Source organism: Cylas formicarius, unplaced genomic scaffold (genome assembly GCF_029955315.1).
Source record: "Cylas formicarius isolate icCylForm1 unplaced genomic scaffold, icCylForm1.1 PGA_scaffold_7__23_contigs__length_41026272, whole genome shotgun sequence".
In the NCBI taxonomy this organism is placed as follows: Eukaryota; Metazoa; Arthropoda; class Insecta; order Coleoptera; family Brentidae; genus Cylas; species Cylas formicarius.
In genome coordinates this window covers 35,718,135-35,739,681 of record NW_026844352.1, presented here as the reverse complement: position 1 = coordinate 35,739,681, position 21,547 = coordinate 35,718,135, and the positions used below count along the sequence as shown (strand labels likewise).

At 34.4% G+C, this 21,547-nt stretch overlaps 1 protein-coding gene across 1 annotated transcript in view; it reads right to left on the bottom strand.

Annotated features, from left to right (window-relative positions):
* LOC132705276 (tetraspanin-2A) overlaps window positions 1–21,547 on the bottom strand; it is a 112,613-nt gene that overhangs the window by 43,556 nt on the left and 47,510 nt on the right. The gene's annotated exons all lie outside the window — the stretch shown is intronic.

Sequence of the window (21,547 nt, the reverse complement as noted above, 5' to 3'; positions counted from 1 at the left end):
GCCACAATTCAACTTAACTATGCGCCTATGGGATCGTGTAATCTCTAAGTCTGCTGACTTTGTTCGAGTCATCTCAAGTAACAACGAAGATAATGGCTATGATTTTTGCACGAATCAGTTCTACCTGTTCAATGTCAACAAGTCACTTCAGATATTGCAAACCCATTTTGCTGCAAAACCGACGAGTCTGGATTAAATCATCGAGAAGTTTCCTGCCAAGATTAATCCTTTGACGCCAATTATTACCGGGATAAGATCGTCTTTAATATCGATATCGTAATTAATAGTGCGGCAACAGATAGATGAGGTTATAGAGAACGACAAAGAATTAGAATTCCAGTGGAGTTTGGTAAAGGTCCCCATCCAAAGTATTTTAAGCTTAACTCAGGGGTCGCTTGACGGTTTAAAAAAAGCTTACCCCCTTGATATTCACTCAAAAAAGTGAGTTGTTTATCTCCACCATCCCGCAATTAACGCAATCCCCTAATCAATATTAACGTCGACGGCAACGAGCTGTGAGCGTGCATGTGTATACAGCCACACGTAACGGTGTACAGTAAAACCCTCGGTATTGATCGAGTAATCACGAAAGGAAAACAAAATTTCGCCCAATGGCCGACCCGGCGTCCTGTTTATAATTAGGACTCGGACATACATGTACCCAGTTTTATTTAATTGCTAGACACTCATACGCGGGGACGTTATCGGGAGATTTACTACCCCTTTGAATGACAGGTTATTTTTTTTCTGTGAGGGTGAATAATTAACGGTTACAATTATAAGGTGGGCCCCTCGCTTCTGCGTGCTTAACGTTAGTGACATACTGACCCCGTGCTGGCTGGCTCGTTTGCAATAGTCACATGCAACTTGTAATTATACAATTTTTAGGTGTTGGAGGTCTCTCAACGGAATACAATAAACACCGATTCCGAATGTCAAAGTATATTTTTTGTTGAAGCTAAAATAATTTCGAACGAATAAAACCGGTGGTAGGAGGTAGAAGTATATGAAATTTATTAAGTATCTGGGAAGAATCGTTTCAAATGGGGGTGGAAGCAACTTAGGCATTCCACAAAGTAGTGTGTGATAAGAATATCACAAATTGTGTGAGAAGGAGTATATTTAAGGCAATAAGTTGAAGTATAACACTCTATGGTGCAGAAATTTGGGAAATGACTACGAGAAGACTTTGGAAATGGATTTTTGACGACGCAGCTGTAGCCTGTGAAAAATGGAAAAGGTGAGAACCAACACGTCAAAGAGCAAATGAGGTGAATACAAATATGATTAATACTATCAAAGGTCGACGTCTAAATTGATATGGTCATTTAAAAAGTATGCCAGACGAACGATGGCCTCTGAAGATCTGGAACTGGGAACAAGTAGTACAACAGAAAAATGGAAAAAGCCGCGATTTTCGTAAAAAAACGGTGATTTTGACAATGGAAGTGACAGTACAGGAACTCATAAAGCAACGCGCGCTTGCGCGAGATTTAAAATCTCGTTTTTAACCAATGACCCATAAGACTATGCGGGTCAATGTTTGGATGCGGCATTTTTAAGGCAGTATTTTGTCAAAATATGTCGAAATCAGGCAAAAAACAAGTTAAACTACGTTCTCTATATTATGTTTCTTCTTTTATTTATCTTTTAGCTTTTAGCAGTTTTACATATGCGGTACTGTGACTGGAAAGATAGAAGTCGATTGAAGCTTGAATATTGAAGAAGCCAAAATTAGAATTAGAATATTAAATACATTGACGCCAGTCAGGGAACCTCACTGAAATAAGCGCAAACTTAATTGCAAATAATAAGCACCCCAAACGTCCACGGACGAACAGGAAATCTTATGTAAATTTTTAAGTGCCCCTGTATATTTTATAGCAAAGTTGTAACAGAACTTTTTGAAGGGGCCGGTATGATTAACTCATGTGCCGAGTTTGAATACATTTTAATAAGCCAAATACAACAGGCACTAGCGAATATTTTTCATGACGCTATTTCAAATAGTTTTTTTACAGTGAGGTTATATTCCATAAAAATGGTCCAATAATATGTCCGCAAAGTCTCAACATAAAATTTATTTTTTGAGGAAATTTGGTTGGTTGTTGAGTGTGAATGTACATTCATCGCTGAAACAATTTTTTTTTATCTCTATCTAATTGTTCGCTTTTTCCATCATTTTAAAACAAAATGTTACTCTTCTTTCTTCATCGAATTGGGTAATAATACGTTTACTTGTTGAAATCGAAGGAATAGTGTTAACAGTAAAATAAACTGGAAACATTTCAGACACTGCAATTATGGTTACTTTTTCTTCAATTGAATAACGCATATTTAGTTTTAATCAAACCTCACTTAATAACGTATAACAACCCCAAATAAAAATATTATTATTGTCACGAATTTTCGAGTTGTCCCAATACCAACAAGGACAAGACAATTTGTTGTTTCTTATATTTTCGTCAAATGTTAATAACCAGTCAAGGAAGATGTTCGGGATCCTCCATCATAGTTCATAGGAAATAGGAGTATTATGTTGGTAACTTTAGGTAGATAATTCTATAATCTGGGTCTTTTATTGAGGGAAACTTTTAATTTCGCGAATGTGCACCGAAGTTCGCTCTGGCGGAGAAAAAGTTTTCGGTAGTACGGGCAGTACCTCACGACCTGTGGCAACAAAGTGAGTGCGCGCGTGCTAAATGCAACCGGCCTAATTTGACGCACATGACGGTAAGTGTCGTGCTCAAAACTCAAGGGTAGAACCCTCAACAGAAGGAATGATGTCTTCTTCAAGCGTACTATTCGAAGCTGCGATAGTCATAAATTAAATAGAGAAAAATATTTTTGGATTAACTGATAACGACTCTTTTCTTATGTGATGACAAATAATTGTCGTCTGTCAAACGTGCATTTTTATGAGAGAACGAAGTGACGTCAACGCGACCGAAGCGCTAGATGTGAATTGGCGAGAACTATCTTCTGCGAGCTGTACCCGGCAGCATTTACAGTAACAGCACGCGGGATAGAAACTTCGTTTAAGTTCGGACCCGCGAAATTGTTATCAGTAACAGCATTTGTGCTACAGAGAAAAATGCGCAACAGCACGCATTCTAGAAACTTCCTTCTTTCTTTGGTTAAGTGTGTTTTGTGGTGTTTGTTTTTGAGTTTTATATACATACTATTGTGTAAAAATATAAATATGGATGGGGAAAAACTTCCTAAGTCGTTTAAGACTAAAATAATTAGTGATAAGATTCTAAGGCTTCAATTAAAAGACAAAGCCGACGTTGAGGTAAGTACTTTATATTAAATTTGTTTCCTAACCTTAAAATAACGAATCAGTTGCTGGATAAATTCTTTTGGTTCTTGGTTGTCTGGTATATTCAGGGTTGCCAATGCTTTGAAATAGTTAATCGCCCAAGGGGAATCGACCCGTAAATTTTAGCTTATACTGGGTGTCTCAAGAAAGTATCATAAGCAAAACTAATTTTTTTTAATGAGACCCTATATAAGATTGCATTTTGATTTGAAATTTGGTACAGAGGTAGTATTTAGAAAGGGGAATTTTAAAAAAATTTGAGAGCTACTACAAGCAACGTCTATTAGACTTAATTATGAGCCGAATCACAAAAAGCATTTTAAATCGATACGTTACATCTAGTAAAAATGTAAATGACAACGAGATTAATGAAATAAATAAATTTGAATATAACGTCCGTAGCAGCAGTAATAATACAATTACTTACTTAGTGGATATGCATATCGGAAAATGTTCTTGCCCTGTTGGGTTTAGCGGAAAGCATTGCAAACATCAAGCTGCTGTATTGCTGAAGTATAATTTAAATTTTAGCATTAATACTTTAACTTTAAGTACAAAACTTCAGTTATATGAGGTAGCGAGTGGCCAATGTGCTAACAGGGAAATGTTTTTACCATTACAGCGTACTGTCAGTGAGCAGGAGATGGAGATAGATCCAATTACTGTAGAGAATTCGTATAACAAAAGCAAAATGGAAAGCAATGAAGGTTCCAACAACATCGACATAAATTCAGAATTCATTAAAAATATGCCCTCCCCACAGGAAATTGCAGTCCTTAAAAATGAATGGCAAAGTTTTTGCACTGACATTTCAGATAAGATTGACCAAGATTATCCAGCTGTAAAGCAATGTCTGGTTAATAAAAACAAGGATGCTAATAGTGACAATAATTTGAGTAGCGGTTTATACCACTGTTTTAAACATAGTGGTGTCCGTAGCGTAAGGAGACAAACTAATTTTCGTCATGGCAAAAAATTACCCGTAGAGCCAACTACCATTTCAAGAAGAAAGTCATTGTTGTGTGGAGGAAGAGCTGAAACAGCAGGGAGAAGTACTAAAATAAATTTAAAAAGTAATTAACACCTTTTTTTTTATAAGTCGCAATAATGTTTAAAATATACTTCATTTGTTTTTTTTTTACGTTAAGTAACAAAAATGTAATTCTTCTATCTTAAAAAATCAATTTCAGTTACATTTTTGTAAGTATTTTTATGCTACCTTGATAAAAATGTATTCTTTCTACTGTTCTGTTTTTTTTTTTTCAAATATAACACTGCTTCTATGTGTATTGGTATGTGTTTTAGTTTTGTTGATCTATACTTATCCATAGAAAAAGTGCTGTTTTGATTATCGCTCGTGCATGAGTGCTGCTACTGCTACAACATTTTAGTAACATTTTCTAGCCCGCGTGTTATTACTGGTAACTGCTGTTAGCGCGAGTGTTGTTACTAGCCACGGCTTCGGAAAAATATATTTTCTAGCCCGCGTGCTGTTACTGTAAATGCTACCCGGCAAGTTCCGACCCCGCATTATAGAATGAAATTAGAGAAATTGTACTTAGCGGGCAGGTCCTTATTATTCTACTTGCCAGGGCGAGGCGAGCGCATAAATACTGTTTGCTAAAACAGATTTCTGCGTCTTAAATTGAAATAAAACTCATATTTAAAAAGCGACGTTATAAAACGGCGCAATTATATTAAGAACCTCTTGCAATATTCATAAAAATGTAAATTAGAATGATATAAATTCTTCGCCGGAATGGAATAATTATTATTTCTTTCGTTCGTCGGGGAACGGAAGGCGAAGGCCGGGCGTGTACTGTTCGGGAAGATTCCGATGCAAATAATTAACCAACTTTTTTTTGTTTTGAGAACGCGAACGACTCGAACCTGGATCACGAATCAAGGGCGGTGTATTAATTAACGTTATCGGGTGTGCAAGATCAAACATTTTAATGGTGTTAACCCCGCGTTATCTATTTAATGCGGGAGGCTTTGTACAAACCCCAAAATTTGCATACCCATAAACACATAATTTTCATTTAGGGATCAAGCCCGGCTCCGACATTTGGTAGTCAATCACTCTATTAATGCGTAGTTTGAAGCGGTTGTTTTGAGTAAATTCTGGTCTGGTATTTGTTTATATTGAATAATTTTTAATATATTCTTTGAGAGTCATAGATTAGTGACTCATGGCTGCAGGAGTCGCCCCATCTAGTTAACATGAATATCTCAACTTGTAAACTTACCACGTATTAGTGACAGACTGGCATAAAAATGGCAGCCACATTTCGAGGCCCCTGACTTTTTTTTTATTACTTTCCTCTAATACCGAGAGAAATCCCCAGAATTCAGACTCCATCTCCTTGGTCGCCACCCGAGAGACCAGCAGTGGGACGAACTTGCATAAATATTTATATTAGATCTGTTATCGGGTATGATTTATGGTGTTCGCAGGGGACATTGCGGAGTTAATCTCGTGCTCTCTTGTTGAAAATGTTTGGCAAAAACCCTTATATCTAAGCGAGCAGTTTCTCTATGTCTAGTTCAAAGTCGTTACAAATGCGAATGTACAGGGTGGTCGTAATTGGAGTGTTTCAAGAGGAAAAACCTATTTCTGAACTAGATAGAGCAAAATCGACTTACATGTCAAGGGCTCGGTTGTTGAGAAACGTATACTGGTTAAAACCGCATTGCCATGTCTTCACTACCAACCGAGACATACGGCGTTTTTCTACAATTCTCCATTTTCCTATTTTATATAGTCCATATAGATTTGTTGGTATCTGTGCTGAAAAAAGCAGAAATATAGGACATTTTTTGTTTATGTGTTAGTAGGCCGCCAGCTGTGAATATCAGGTAAGGATATAACTTTTATTCTTAATTAAGTTTTGGCTTTTATTTCATTTAACAATTTAAAATGTACCGAAATTATAAAAAGTATTACATTTTGTCAAACAAAAACGCGGAGGCAGCCAATGAACTGTATTTCAATACCAACCAGAAAAGCGAATATTTCGAACGTTAAAAAATAATATAACTAACTAACCAATGATGGAATTATCAAAAACCTAAAAAAAAATCAAAACCACTTAAATAAAGGACATAAAATCTAAGAATTGAATGTAATTGCAGAATTATTCGAAAATTCAAGCATATCCTCACGGGCACCAGCTGACTCAATAAATGTTGGAAAAAATAAAATTTTGACTAAGTTCAAGCCATATCGTACCAGAAAATTCTAACAATTACATCAAGGGCATGCCGGTAAAAAAAAACAATTTTGCAATTAGTTTACCGTAAAAGGCAATGAGAACAATTATTCTTCATTGTCTATAGAGCAGTGAAGAAGCGAGAACTGTCTGTTACGAATATTTAATAGATACAATTCCTATCGCTGGAGCACAGAAAATCTTTATGGTGTAGTGTAGCAAAATCGACTATGTCGCTTTGCATTCAATGTATGAGTAAGAGTTTTTCGAGGTAGATTTTTGGGGATCATATTTTTTTATCAGCAAGATGAACTTTTAAATGAAGAGCTTAAACAATGTTGAATTGGAACAAGAGGCCCCATTCTGCGGCCTGAAAGATCGTGTTATCTAACTCCTCTAGTTTCGAGTTCGAGTTCGAGGAAGCCACTCGAGAAGCGTTTGAAAAGGTGCGTTGAGTGTGTTAAATAGGGTGGCGCCCAATATCAACATTTACGTTAAAATATTTCAGTATAATTAATAAATTTTAATATTTTCGATTCTAATACTTATTGTGTTTTATTTATTAGGTTAGAATAACTGATTTTATTTTCTAAATAAATATATTAAAATTGTATATTGAAAATAATATCTAAAATTAAAATATTCAATGGCCCTTAGATTTCGTGTTTTTCATGCCAGATACCAACAAATCCATATGGCTGATAAGGGCTCGACACGTATTTTTCTAAGACCATAGTCAACTATGAGTATTATATAAAATAATAAAGTATTATTCATTTATGAGAAAGCATTTTCAAAAATAAAGAAAAGTTATGGGCAATTTCTCGGTTGGTAGCGAAGATATCGCCAAGCAGTTTTAACTAGTTAACTAATTAACTAGTTAGTTTTATCTAGTTCAGAAATAGGTTTTTCCTCTTAAAACACTACCACCCACCCACCCAATACAGTGTAGATGTTGAACTCCCTTTGATAAAAGCACTCCCGAGAAACAATAAATCCAGGGATATAATTATGTGGTAAAATTTATAGTTCATGTTTGTCGTTTTAATTTTATTGCGTTGATATTGTATTGTCTGTGTTCAAATCGAGCGGAAGCAAAACTTTTATAGTAAAAGAGGTGAGATATAGTGACCTGCGTGGGAAGACTGCTTACTCTCTTAGCTTAATAATGAGTATTGTCTTGTACCTGTTATACGAAAATTTCGAACCATTCAAAGCTTTAAAAGCGTTAATAGAATAGAAATATCAAACCCTAAATTAAAAATTTGTGATTGCTGAAGAATCCGCCCGATATCCACGCTCGACCAACACCAATTATGCTGTAACCAAAGGCAACATTTGGCTTGGATATATATATATATATACTTTCTCTCCCTACCCACGAGGGCGGTAAATAACGTGTAATTATAAGGATTAGCGGCGGCTGCTTTTATGGTTTTTTTCTCTCTCGAGCCAGACCAAATGAACCGCCTAACATGTTGCGTTTATTTGGAAATAATATCCCCATTACAGTTTTGATTTTCCACCAAAAACCTTGGCGCATTTGGAACTCATTGTAGCTGCGAACAAAAAATGACTTAGTTCGTAGGCTGAATTTAATGAACTTTCTTAGCTGAAATAAGAAGAGCAAAGAAATAAACAAAAACATAGATAAAATGAAAAACAAACAACGAAAATTCTGCGGAAATATCAGTGTCTCAATTTTAACCCGATGCAAATATGTTTACCGGCTGAAACAATGTCGCCAGGTCTTGTCATCGTAAGTGTTTTTTACCGAAAAATATTTTTAAGTTTTGAAAAGCATAGGTAATTTAAAATTTTTCACTCAATATACGTTAACAAAATGTCTTGCTAATATTTCTTTAAACATTAGCCATAAAATAATAAATGGTTGTTTTTTAAACAATAGCGATATTGTTTGTAAGAAATGTATTTTTAAATGTCTCAACTTTACAACGAATAAAGGCTTTAACCTCCATTTCCGGTAGGCCTTGTATTTCGTCTGTTTTTGCTTATTTTGAGAGAAAAGTGACTTTTTGAATAGTGTTTGTGGATATTGCTATTAGAAAGTTTGTGCTTCATGGGCATGAACATCAACATGAATACTCAAAGGCATCGGATGTGGTTTGTCAATATTGTTTGATTTAACTATTTATGATATTCCTTACACTCACTGGTCCCTTGCCTAAATGCATGTCGGCGCTCTTAGCTTAGCTTTAAGTGGTCGCACCTCTCCCATATTTCGTGTTTTGTATTATTTGTTATGGAATGTTTATTTTTGATACATATTGCCGCTATTGCGCAACCAGTTAGTTAGGGGAACCTCCCAGTCATCGTCGTCATAATTTTTGTACTTCTCGAACCACTGAACCACTGAATCGAACTCATCTTCCGATTTTATCAGACCTGCATCTGGAAAGCAGTTTGAAATAGTGGTTGAAGTAACATCATTCTAACATAGGATAGTGATGTTGAAAGGTTTCTGTCGACCGGATCAAACGATACAAAAAATATCTGCGGTCATTGGTTGGACGACTGAGGTGCTATTTCGAGGCAAAAACTCTTAATCTGATATTTGAAAGGATTAGATTTTTTGGATAAGCTGCACAATTGTCAACGGGAAGCAGTATTTTTCTATTCTGACGTTTTAGTTTTTCATTCCAATCTAATAATTATGAATTATGAAATTGCTGAAGTCATCCCCGGGGATATAATTATGTGGTAAAATTTATAGTTCATGTTTGTCGTTTTAATTTTATTGCGTTGATATTGTATTGTCTGTGTTCAAATCGAGCGGAAGCAAAACTTTTATAGTAAAAGAGGTGAGATATAGTGACCTGCGTGGGAAGACTGCTTACTCTCTTAGCTTAATAATGAGTATTGTCTTGTACCTGTTATACGAAAATTTCGAACCATTCAAAGCTTTAAAAGCGTTAATAGAATAGAAATATCAAACCCTAAATTAAAAATTTGTGATTGCTGAAGAATCCGCCCGATATCCACGCTCGACCAACACCAATTATGCTGTAACCAAAGGCAACATTTGGCTTGGATATATATATATACTTTCTCTCCCTACCCACGAGGGCGGTAAATAACGTGTAATTATAAGGATTAGCGGCGGCTGCTTTTATGGTTTTTTTCTCTCTCGAGCCAGACCAAATGAACCGCCTAACATGTTGCGCTTATTTGGAAATAATATCCCCATTACAGTTTTGATTTTCCACCAAAAACCTTGGCGCATTTGGAACTCATTGTAGCTGCGAACAAAAAATGACTTAGTTCGTAGGCTGAATTTAATGAACTTTCTTAGCTGAAATAAGAAGAGCAAAGAAATAAACAAAAACATAGATAAAATGAAAAACAAACAACGAAAATTCTGCGGAAATATCAGTGTCTCAATTTTAACCCGATGCAAATATGTTTACCGGCTGAAACAATGTCGCCAGGTCTTGTCATCGTAAGTGTTTTTTACCGAAAAATATTTTTAAGTTTTGAAAAGCATAGGTAATTTAAAATTTTTCACTCAATATACGTTAACAAAATGTCTTGCTAATATTTCTTTAAACATTAGCCATAAAATAATAAATGGTTGTTTTTTAAACAATAGCGATATTGTTTGTAAGAAATGTATTTTTAAATGTCTCAACTTTACAACGAATAAAGGCTTTAACCTCCATTTCCGGTAGGCCTTGTATTTCGTCTGTTTTTGCTTATTTTGAGAGAAAAGTGACTTTTTGAATAGTGTTTGTGGATATTGCTATTAGAAAGTTTGTGCTTCATGGGCATGAACATCAACATGAATACTCAAAGGCATCGGATGTGGTTTGTCAATATTGTTTGATTTAACTATTTATGATATTCCTTACACTCACTGGTCCCTTGCCTAAATGCATGTCGGCGCTCTTAGCTTAGCTTTAAGTGGTCGCACCTCTCCCATATTTCGTGTTTTGTATTATTTGTTATGGAATGTTTATTTTTGATACATATTGCCGCTATTGCGCAACCAGTTAGTTAGGGGAACCTCCCAGTCATCGTCGTCATAATTTTTGTACTTCTCGAACCACTGAACCACTGAATCGAACTCATCTTCCGATTTTATCAGACCTGCATCTGGAAAGCAGTTTGAAATAGTGGTTGAAGTAACATCATTCTAACATAGGATAGTGATGTTGAAAGGTTTCTGTCGACCGGATCAAACGATACAAAAAATATCTGCGGTAAAATGTCTTATTATGCCCTGATCCATTGGTTGGACGACTGAGGTGCTATTTCGAGGCAAAAACTCTTAATCTGATATTTGAAAGGATTAGATTTTTTGGATAAGCTGCACAATTGTCAACGGGAAGCAGTATTTTTCTATTCTGACGTTTTAGTTTTTCATTCCAATCTAATAATTATGAATTATGAAATTGCTGAAGTCATCCCCGCTCGCTGGTTTGACTTATAAATGATGAAGATTTTTCACATTTCGGTCATTCATATTTACCAATAACAAGAAGTACGGTGTACCTCAACTTGGACTACTTCCCACACAATCACTTTTCTCTTCTAAATTTAAGGGCATTGAACAAATCCTCAGAGCTGTAATTTTGTGCAATACAGGGACACTTATCCTCTAACCAGTTCAGCACAGTTTGTTTGATAACATCTGCTTTACCAGAAATTTTTCGGAAGTTTATGTTGTGACGAACTTTAAACGTTCGGGTCAGCCTGTAGAACAACTAAAATCCTCACCCTTTAATCCCCTGGCTAATTCTTTGGCAATCGATTTCAGAAATGAACCACTTATTGCAATATTTTCGGATCTTGAAACCATAGGAAAATACCGTTATCTACATCTGAACGTACAGGATTTCTAATTTTTTTAATCCCGTGCGATTTACAGTCACTTGCTTCCTTGATCTTTTCGGGATGTTGTTTTGTGCCAATTTCTTTTGTCTAGCAATTTCCGCCTTAGCAATGCCACTTCTGATAATCTCTATCCTTTCTTTTACAGTTATAACTATAAACTCAAAAAATCGTGCTAGCGCACTTTCCCATAAGACGGCCGGACACACACGTTTTAGAGAAAACCTCGCAAATGATTACTGAAAAATCCACGGGGAACCACCGCCCGATAATCCGGTTTTAGCGTACACTCCTACTTTATAACCAGAACAATAGTGAAAATATTGTACTTTATAACCGTAGTAGAAGTTATATACGGCACGTAACATCCGGACCAGTAAAATATTTAAGTAATACCCGGAAGTACTTTATATCCTACGCACATTATAAAAGGAGTTTACTGTATACTATTTTAATATTCAAACTAACCACAACTAACATAATTAATTAAAAATTCAAGCCAATTTACAAGTCCAGTGCAAAGTCTAGCCGTAAGCTGCCAGTACTAGTGCTATTCCACTTGTCTACTTAGGCTCTCTTACATTTTAATGCAATTGAGCTCCGTGCCAGTTCACTCCGTTTACATGTCTTCGGATGGCTATTTAATTTGTTTGAAGATTATATATAGGATGTGACGTGCGGTCGGTAATTTCGCAATAAGATTAAGGAAAAACTGTCAGGGGGTTTTCACGTCGTTTTATTTTCTACCGCTTCGAGAACCACGCGCGTGTGGTGGCGTGTTTGATATCTTCGCCAGAAATCGGCGACGCGGGCAAACGTCAAGGGAATAAACCAAATAAAAATTTCATGGAGTTTTTGAATGCGCGATAGCGGGCCCCGTCTGATTAATTTTAAAGAATTTTTTTCCCGCGTGCGTGAACGCAAATGTCGATCCTGCCCCCTCCTGATGGATTCCATTAATTTTTCTTTATTTGAATTGTTGAGAAAAACAAACAAAATATTCCGAAAATTACTTTTTTCAGATAAAAAATGATTTCATTAAATTTCGTCAACCATGGAGCCAAATAGAGCATCGAGAGTTGGGTGGGGGTATAAAAGGAAATGTCCTTGAAGAAAGAGTCAGAATTGCTGAACTAATTTCTTCACAATTTAAATTTATTGACACTAAAAAACAAACCTCATTTTTTTACTTGGCAAAAAAAGCTCATTCACTTCCCTTTTAACCCATTTTTGAAAAAAAAGGTCTTTTTATAAAATGTTGTTTACATTTAGTTTTAATGTTTTTTGGAAAAACGCTTTATATTAAAATAACAAAATAATAAATTTAATTACAAAGAAGTTGGGATTGAGTTTTCAATTTATAAAAGTGTTTTACCACTATTAAAGTTAGGACAATACTTATTAAACGCTATTATAATATTAACACTTTTTACACACACAGTGTGTCTCAAAATAAATGGTATGTCTTGGGTAAAAATGTTTAATTGAAAATTTAATTCAGATATTTCTACTTAATGCAAAAATCTATATATATATATATATATATATATATATATATATATATATATATATATATATATATATATATATATATATATATATATATATATTCACGTATTGATTCACGGATGGACAAATGTGATGACACTATATTTCGGGATATCATCCGTTCGCTTGTTGAACTCCGACTGGAATCCTGCAGACGTTTCGCCAAAATCTCACTGAGCATCTTCAATGCTCGCGCTCCGAAAACAGTGGCGAACGGATGATATCCAGGAATATAGTGTCATCATATATATATATATATATATATATATATATATATATATATATATATATATATATATATATATATATATATATATATATATATATATATATATATATATATATATATATATATTCTCACGTATTGATTCACGGATGGAAAAATGTGATGACACTATATTCCGGGATATCATCCGTTCGCTCGTTGAACTCCGACTGGAATCCTGCAGACGTTTCGCCAAAATCTCACTTGGCATCTTCAATGCTCGCGCTCCGAAAACACTTCATTGAAGATGCCAAGTGAGATTTTGGCGAAACGTCTGCAGGATTCCAGTCGGAGTTCAACGAGCGAACGGATGATATCCCGGAATATAGTGTCATCATATATATATATATATATATATATATATATATATATATATATATATATATATATATATATATATATATATATATATATGCAGCAATTTTACTGTTTAACATTAAGCATAGAACTCTCTCTATAAGCATTGTCTGGGCCCAAAAACTAAAAAAAGTTATTTACCTAATTTCGAAAAAAAAAGATACTTCGAATCTTATGTATAGCCCGAAAATATAATAAAATGCAAGACGTCAATTAAAATTTCAAAAGAAATTATTTGATGTCTATTATAACTGTAAATTGGAAATGTTGTGATATTCACTTCTCACTTTCGTTTAATTGGAGCTCGACGACAACGTCAAATACAAAAGTTGTTCAAAAAATAGAAAGAGATTTGCAAGATATATACACAAGTTGTTGCAGAAATCACCCGCTGATAAAATTTATATATTTATTAATGAAACTCCCTGTCTTATTATACGCTTAATAAGATCCGCTAAAAATTCTGCTCATTTCTTGTATAATATTGTATAAAGCAAATAAGAGGACTAAATTGGCTCAAAGGGAACTACGTGCAATTAACCCCCGATATGCCTGTTTCAGACAAGAAAAACTTTCATCGAATCTAAAAAATATTTCAACAAACATCCAGCCTAGCCATCAAGAAGAGAACATTTCGTATAATATTATATCATAATATACCTATATTCAATAGTTTTTGAAATATTTTTTAACTTAAACGCAATATTAAAAAAATATTCTAGAGCTTATAATTAAGGTTGGCATAATATAATGTAGGTAATCAGTTTTACAAACTGGTCCCCCCATATAGAGAATATTCTTCATTTAGAACTTCAATTTCTGTTCTAATCAGGTTTTTTAGATGTTCTCTGTTTTAGATGGAATTTGTGTTTACACTATCTTTTAGAGTTTCTCATAAAAATGCACGCATCGGCATCAGGTTGCGTGGCCATTTTATTGTTCCATCCTTTTCAGTTCATTCATTAAACCTTTGATTTAAATAGTCATTAACTAATATTACACAATGAGCAGCTGTCTTGTTGAAAAACGAGGTTTCTTAGTCGTTCCAATGGGAACTCATCCATATAGTTTTCTAATTCGTTCTGAAGAAAATGTAGATAACCATGACCGTTTAAAGTTTAAAGAAATGGACACTTAGTGTCATGTTAAAAATAACACACCACGCATTTACAGTTTGACGGCCTTGAAATTGAAATTCACACCACTGGCTGAGGACGATATTTTTTTGCGACATTGTATGGCACAATATTGGGATTTCTACAACTTTTAGTAAACTCCTTAAGGCACTATCTTCATCTCCTTCCAATTTTCGCCTGTTTCTGGCTAGGCCGGAGGTTTTTTGTCTGGAATGTGTATTCTAGGGTTAAACACACTTAGTTTCGTTTGCCAAATTAATTGTTTTTATCTTTCAGAATAAGGCATTTTATTATAAAAAGAACGTGGGTTTTGCTGAACCTGTAAATTTTAGATTATTTAGATTATTATTTGATTTTTGAATGTTGCGTGTGTATTAAAACCGCATATATCTCAAAAACAATTGGATACAAGAAATGTGCAGAATTTTTACGGGATTTTATCAAGCGTACAATATACTGGGTGTTCCATTAAAAATTATATAATTCTTATTTATTGATGACATCTGCAAATCCGCAAATAGCCTAGTATTTTTTAAACAACTGTATTTGACGCTTTTTTCCGAAACGTTGAATAAAAAACTTTAAGAGCGGTGAGGGGACATTATAATTGATCACCCGGTACATTCAGAAAATACGGAAATATTTTGAAACTGCAGGATACTCGGCAAATATTTTCAATTTTTTTAACATTTTTTCACCGATACGTTCCATATTGCACATGTTCGGCAGCGGTTGTGGTTTTGCGACCTGCGATTTCATATCTCGACTTTTGTATTCGGCGAGACTTTCGCAAATAAAGAATTCATTCCCGTGCAAGAGAGTATTCACCGAAAGCACTCGCGTTTCGAGATCCTATTCCGGCAAAAGTAGAAGCAATTGTTCGAAAAGGTGAAACCGGATTCAAATGCCTCAACTATATCTTGAATTTGGATATCCTACGTAAAATATGTCTCTGTAAAATATTGATAAAAATGTGGTTTGTCTTCGCTGCCAGTTTCGCTCGATGTGTATTTCGTTTGTGCAGCGGCGTGCCACGCGGGACATCAAAATTTATAATAACTTGATTTGATTTATGAAATATTGAAACCAATTTCAGCGTTAATATATACCTACATATAAAAATTATTTGTCGCATATAACGGGTGAATAGGTATTTTCCACAAATTTCTCGAATAAATAAAATATTCAAAAAATACCTCTTTCAAGAGATACGACTCTATAACAAAAGCCTTAAAAGAATTATTTTTTATTTTTATATCTGCAAAATACCAACATGAAATTTCAGTCACAAATACTTTTGATTGGGTCATAAAAGTTACCGTTGTACATGGGCGTATGTAAACGTGGGTTTTGTGTCACTTATTTTGTCCCAAAATTTTATTTAACTAAACTCCTCAAAACTAACCATCACAACAATAGAAAGAGCCAAAATTTATTACTAGTTGAAAATAAATATTCACCACATCACCTACCAAAGAACATTTATTTAAAACTCAGTATATTCAGTAGTATATAGTATAATAACGGTTATTATGTTTTAAGAAAACTGAAGTATTTTTGCCGAATCGAAAAGGGACCGAAATGGGGAAGTTCAGAAAATGTCCGACGTGTTGTGGACGAACACGCCCACAAAGTTGGCTTTGACAATGCCTAATAAACGTGCTTTTAAAGATGGATGTGCATTTATACCATCGATCATCTGGATTTGCCTGCCTGTGATAGAAATACTACGGTAACGCCTAAGGCCTGACACTTCCGTTATTGTGATTTATTCGATGCCAACGAAAAAAAAACCGCAAATAGGGTACGACATTGAATTTTGCAGCAACGTTCGGCAAATTATCCCTGAGAAATAACTCGATTTTTGTTTGAAACTTGCAAATTCTTCTGTTAGGCATCCTTTTCACCGATATTCGTGTTCAAGTTCTAAATACAATGCAAAAAAAAAATTGTTTTCGTTTACGTCATAAGACAGTAAATAGACGCCTAACCATCATATTTGATATGATTGCTTTTTAATAACTGCTACTTATAAGAGAAATATTTTTTTTCGCATCTGTTTTTCGTGACGATATAACAACTATTTTTTTTAATTTTTAACCAAATTAATTAAAATTATTATAAATTATTCAGTTCATTGTGACTTAACCTTTTTTCCCATTGGCAAAAGTTTCTGTAGAAATGTTACTCGATTTTAAGTATTTATGAGGGTAGGGCGAGTCATCAATCTTAAAATACTCAAAAAGAAAGCACTTGTTATTATCATTCCATTAATACAGGTGGCATAATATATCTATCAGAATGATATAAATAAATTAAGCACGATTATTGACTCTCACTTGAATTTGCTGCCCAATAACAACATTATTGTTATTTTTTTGTTCGAATTTGAAGAATTCGCCTTTTGTTGGAGTTTTGTTTCTAATCATGTTTTTCTGATTTGTATAACTTACTGGTCACACATAGTTATCATTATCCATCAAAAAACTACCACATTTTAGATTCATAGCGGGGTGTCCCTTAAATTATCCAGTCTATGAAGAAGAACACATTTTTATTACACTTTTTTAGTAGCTAAATTAGTCTCAGCTTTACACTGTAATTATGAGCAAAATTCAACTGAACTCTCTAGGTTCGTGCAAGGTACAAACTAAAACCGAAATCTGATTTCTCACTTTTTAGTTTAATCGTATTATTCCTTTTGAAACCAAAAAAAAAAGTTTTGATTTTAAAATTGTGTTGCTTTAACGACTTACATTCGGCATTTGTCATATTTATTGGCCAAAACGTCAGATTTCAAATGTTAGTATTACCTGGAACTCTTTAGCAAGTTCTAGCACACCTTGTTTACACGTGTTATTTTTTACCGAAAGCAAAAAAAGTGTTTTTCTACTCCCGTCTGTAAAATACCTAATTACCCACCGATCAGCGTGCGGGAAGCGTCACTTTACCACGTCAGTTTCGTTTCCCATTCGTGTTGTTTTGCGAAAATGTATCCAAAAACTAACGGTCGTAGAAAAAGTATAGTATGCAACACGTTGGGTAAACTTTTTAACTCGTTTATTAAACACTCGCTCCGCTCGTGTCAAATAAACTCGTGAATCAAATGCCGTTTACCGCACTTGTTGCATAATATACTATTATTACATTGTTTCAATTTCTCACAAAATATTTAAAATTTAAAACTAGAACAACGCAATGGAGCAAAAAGGAACAAAAGTAATTTTTACTTATTGTCTTTTTGATTTTTTCGGAATCAATGAATCAATCAAAGTATTTTTCTTTCCCTTTTGCACGCACGCAACACCCTCGGGTGTCGTTTCTCCTCTATCGACAAAAAAAAAATCGGTAAAACGATACCTCCTTCGGAAATAGTAATACATTAGTGAAATCTTATATCAAACCTTTTTAAAAGAGACAAGTTAACAAAAGCTTTTTGTCGGAATGTACGCTCGCCTTTCCGCCGACGAACAAGTCTAGTTCTTCCATTTCCAATATTAACGGAAAGGGGGAATAAGAAATTATATCGACTTCATCAACTTCAAATTTTTCCGGAGAATATTAAATTACCTTCCTTTTTTTTTTCAGTCGCTCCCGGTCCCATGCCCCGACGGAATTCCGCCAGTCATTTTTTATTAATTAAACCGGCCCTTTCGTGAATATAGACTTCAGTATATTTACGTTGAATTTATTTGCATAAAATGTGTATCCTAAATCCACAGTTCCCTTTAATTCCGGTCATTATTAATTTAGTCGGGCTTGTTCGTCATAAACCCTCCCTATCCTTTTGAAAATGCATATTCAATTGTTTTTATTATAGTATTAGGTTGCCTTTCTTTTTTCCCTTAAAAGTTATGATTTTTATGCTATTCAAAAATGTAAGTAGGAATTATCCAAATCAGTGGGAAAGTAAAATGGAAACAAATCTATAAATTCCTAGGTTGAAAACACAGAAAAGCCTGTTTCAAAAAATGGGGACGATGATAAAAATAAAGTAATATAAAATGCATCTTCATTATACGTAAATACTGATAAGAATGTATCATTCTATTATGGCACAAAACGGCTGGTTGTAATAAATTAATCAAAGTTAAAAAAAATCCAATTTTCTCAAATTCTGGACGAAGCCAAAGATGACGCTTCCTATCGCATTCGCAGATCTGTCAAAAATTTGTTTAAGTGCCTCGGATCTTTTGGAAATCTAGTCTAATTTCTCATGCACTAAATTATATGATTTGTTTGACTTGATATAAATAATATCTTTTATAAAATGTCAAGAACAAATAAGGAAAAAATAATGACCACTAAAAACTACAACCTTTACATTTCGGCCATAATTAAAAGTGACGATAAAAAGCATGGCCGGTAATTTCCATTAAATGTCCGACCACACAAATTGTCAAGATTGAGCGAGGCAACTAAGGGAAAATTAAACCGTAAATTCAAGCAGTAAAACTTTCCAAGCGTTTAAATGATTCGGTTAAAAAACTTTAAGAATTAATGGAAAAAATGTGCCTTTTTATCACGGCTCGCCCCGAAATTGTTGTTTTTAATTCGTTAAGTAATTTGCAACCTAAAATCAACCATTTACGTTCTCCCACCATGAATTGTATTTTATTAATAGAGAGAGAAATCCTTCTTGAAAATCTCGGTTGATTTAAGCATTATTTTTAGTAGTACCAAAACACTGGGGTAGCGCGATAACTATGGTTGTATCCACTAGTGATAATAATTTGTGATATTCTGATCCTCTTGTATTTATTTATTTATTCACTGGTTGCCCTGCGCTGGTGCCTACTAGTTAGTGTTATTGCTTTTTGTTGTCATCCTACCGCCTTCCAATCTCTATTTTTCGTTTACATATTCCCAGCAAATAAACTTGTAGTTGTTGAAACGATCTTCCGGGTAGTAACCTTTAGAGTTTGGCAGTTTTATTCTGGAGGTAGCTTAATTTGTAGTATCATCGGGCCTTAGCAAACTACGGTGGCGCCCACAGAAGAAAAGTCAACGAATTGTTCGTATAAAATAAAAAATAAATAAATAAAAGATCCGAACCAGGCTCAAACAACCCACTGAAAGGTAACAATTTACCTAAATTTCTCTAACATGTTTTCTAAAATGTCTTCAAAATTTGCATATTGGTTTTTTTCCCAAAGTCTTGATCTTACAAAAATGACTTACTTTAATTTTGCATCTGAGAGAGCGGGAAATTGTTCACATAGGTATTTAAAACGTAGAGCAATCCTAATATAATATGCAACGGTGGTGAGAGAATTTTTCATAGAAGAATATTTTTTGATCCGGGACTTTTTGACTTTTTGAGCAGTTCTTTTTCACCCAATGTACCTGTCTGGTTCTAATGTCCCACTCACACAAAATGCAGGGCTACTTTGTATACCCTGACCGCTGACCTAGTAGAAGTTCCACAATTTTTACGTAACCACAAATCATCGAACTGTAGTCCTTGTATTTGATTTTCTCAAGCAGTAGTTCCAGATTTTCGTAGTATTCGTTCATATACACAGAATGTCTCGTGACATATGAGATTTTAAGTCTAGAGATTCTAGATGCTAGATTATGTAGAATTAAGTCTCTTATTAAGTTATTAAGGGTTATGTGGCACCGGCCTAATTGCAGACTCGGGGTTCGGATAAAGAATGTGTTTGAAATTAGTTTTTTTATTGGCTTTCTCTAAATCATAGGTATTCCGAAAGATAGAGATCGAATGGTTCCATTATTCCAATGTCTTACTTTTACTTTACTACTTTACAAACAATATGTGGCGCCCAAGGTTGGCCTCGATTACCAGCTTAAAATAAGCGCAGTATTGCTTTTTAAACAGGGGTGTAATTTTAGATTTAAATTTATTTACCACAAAAGAACCACACATATAACAAAATTTTTCTGGAATATTTTTACAAATTTTTGGTATTTTAAAAAGAAACTTAACTACACAACGCTCACCAAGGTCATGAAACGACTACCTACCACTCACGCAATTACACGATAAACAGGTTTTGACTACATATGCGGGAATTCCCGGAACTACATTTTACTTTCGGCGATTTCCCGCTAATATTCTGTTAACTTACGCAAAATGTATGCCAGTGCCGTAGCAATTTCATGGCCTACAAAACGTTGACCAACGGAGGGAGAAAACCGACCGAAGGGAAAATAAAAAGATTAAAAGATGAGTAACTTAGAATCGAATGGCTGTTCACGCCGTACTACGCCCGAACACGTGCCGACGACAGGAAATAGTGAGGGGTGGGGGCAAACTACAACGAACTAATTCACGCTGTGATGAAAGCTCTCAAGAAGTGGCAAGTTTTCCAACTTTGGTATCTGTTAGAAAATTTATCTAAATATAGCTCCGTCGCAGGGCGCTACACTGAGCAATGAGCAACAAATTTTTGCTAAGACTTTTTTGGCAATGATAGTAATTATTCTGTCTTTATGTTATATATGTGTTTAATAGAATATCTTATTCCTATCACAATGGTGTAACACACTTTATATTTTAGTCCACTCGTTTTTGACAAATAGACAAAAATAGGAAATTTTTATATAATTAAAGAGAGCCGTGACTGACTGCAACAACGATAATTATTTACAAATTAAGGTAGAACAAAAAGGCTAAAAATGACAAAACACACTATAGTAAAAAATTATTTTTTCTTAAAATTATTTAAAGACCAAGTTCATGTTCAAAAATCCAAAGAAAACTTTTGAAATTCTTCTGCACTTAGATTTTGGGTTTTACGATACCAAATCACAAAAGCTTTGTTGGCTTGTGTAATTTACGGCACTATGGCATTCCTTCAAAATCTGCGGCCGTTCGAAATTATTATTTTCG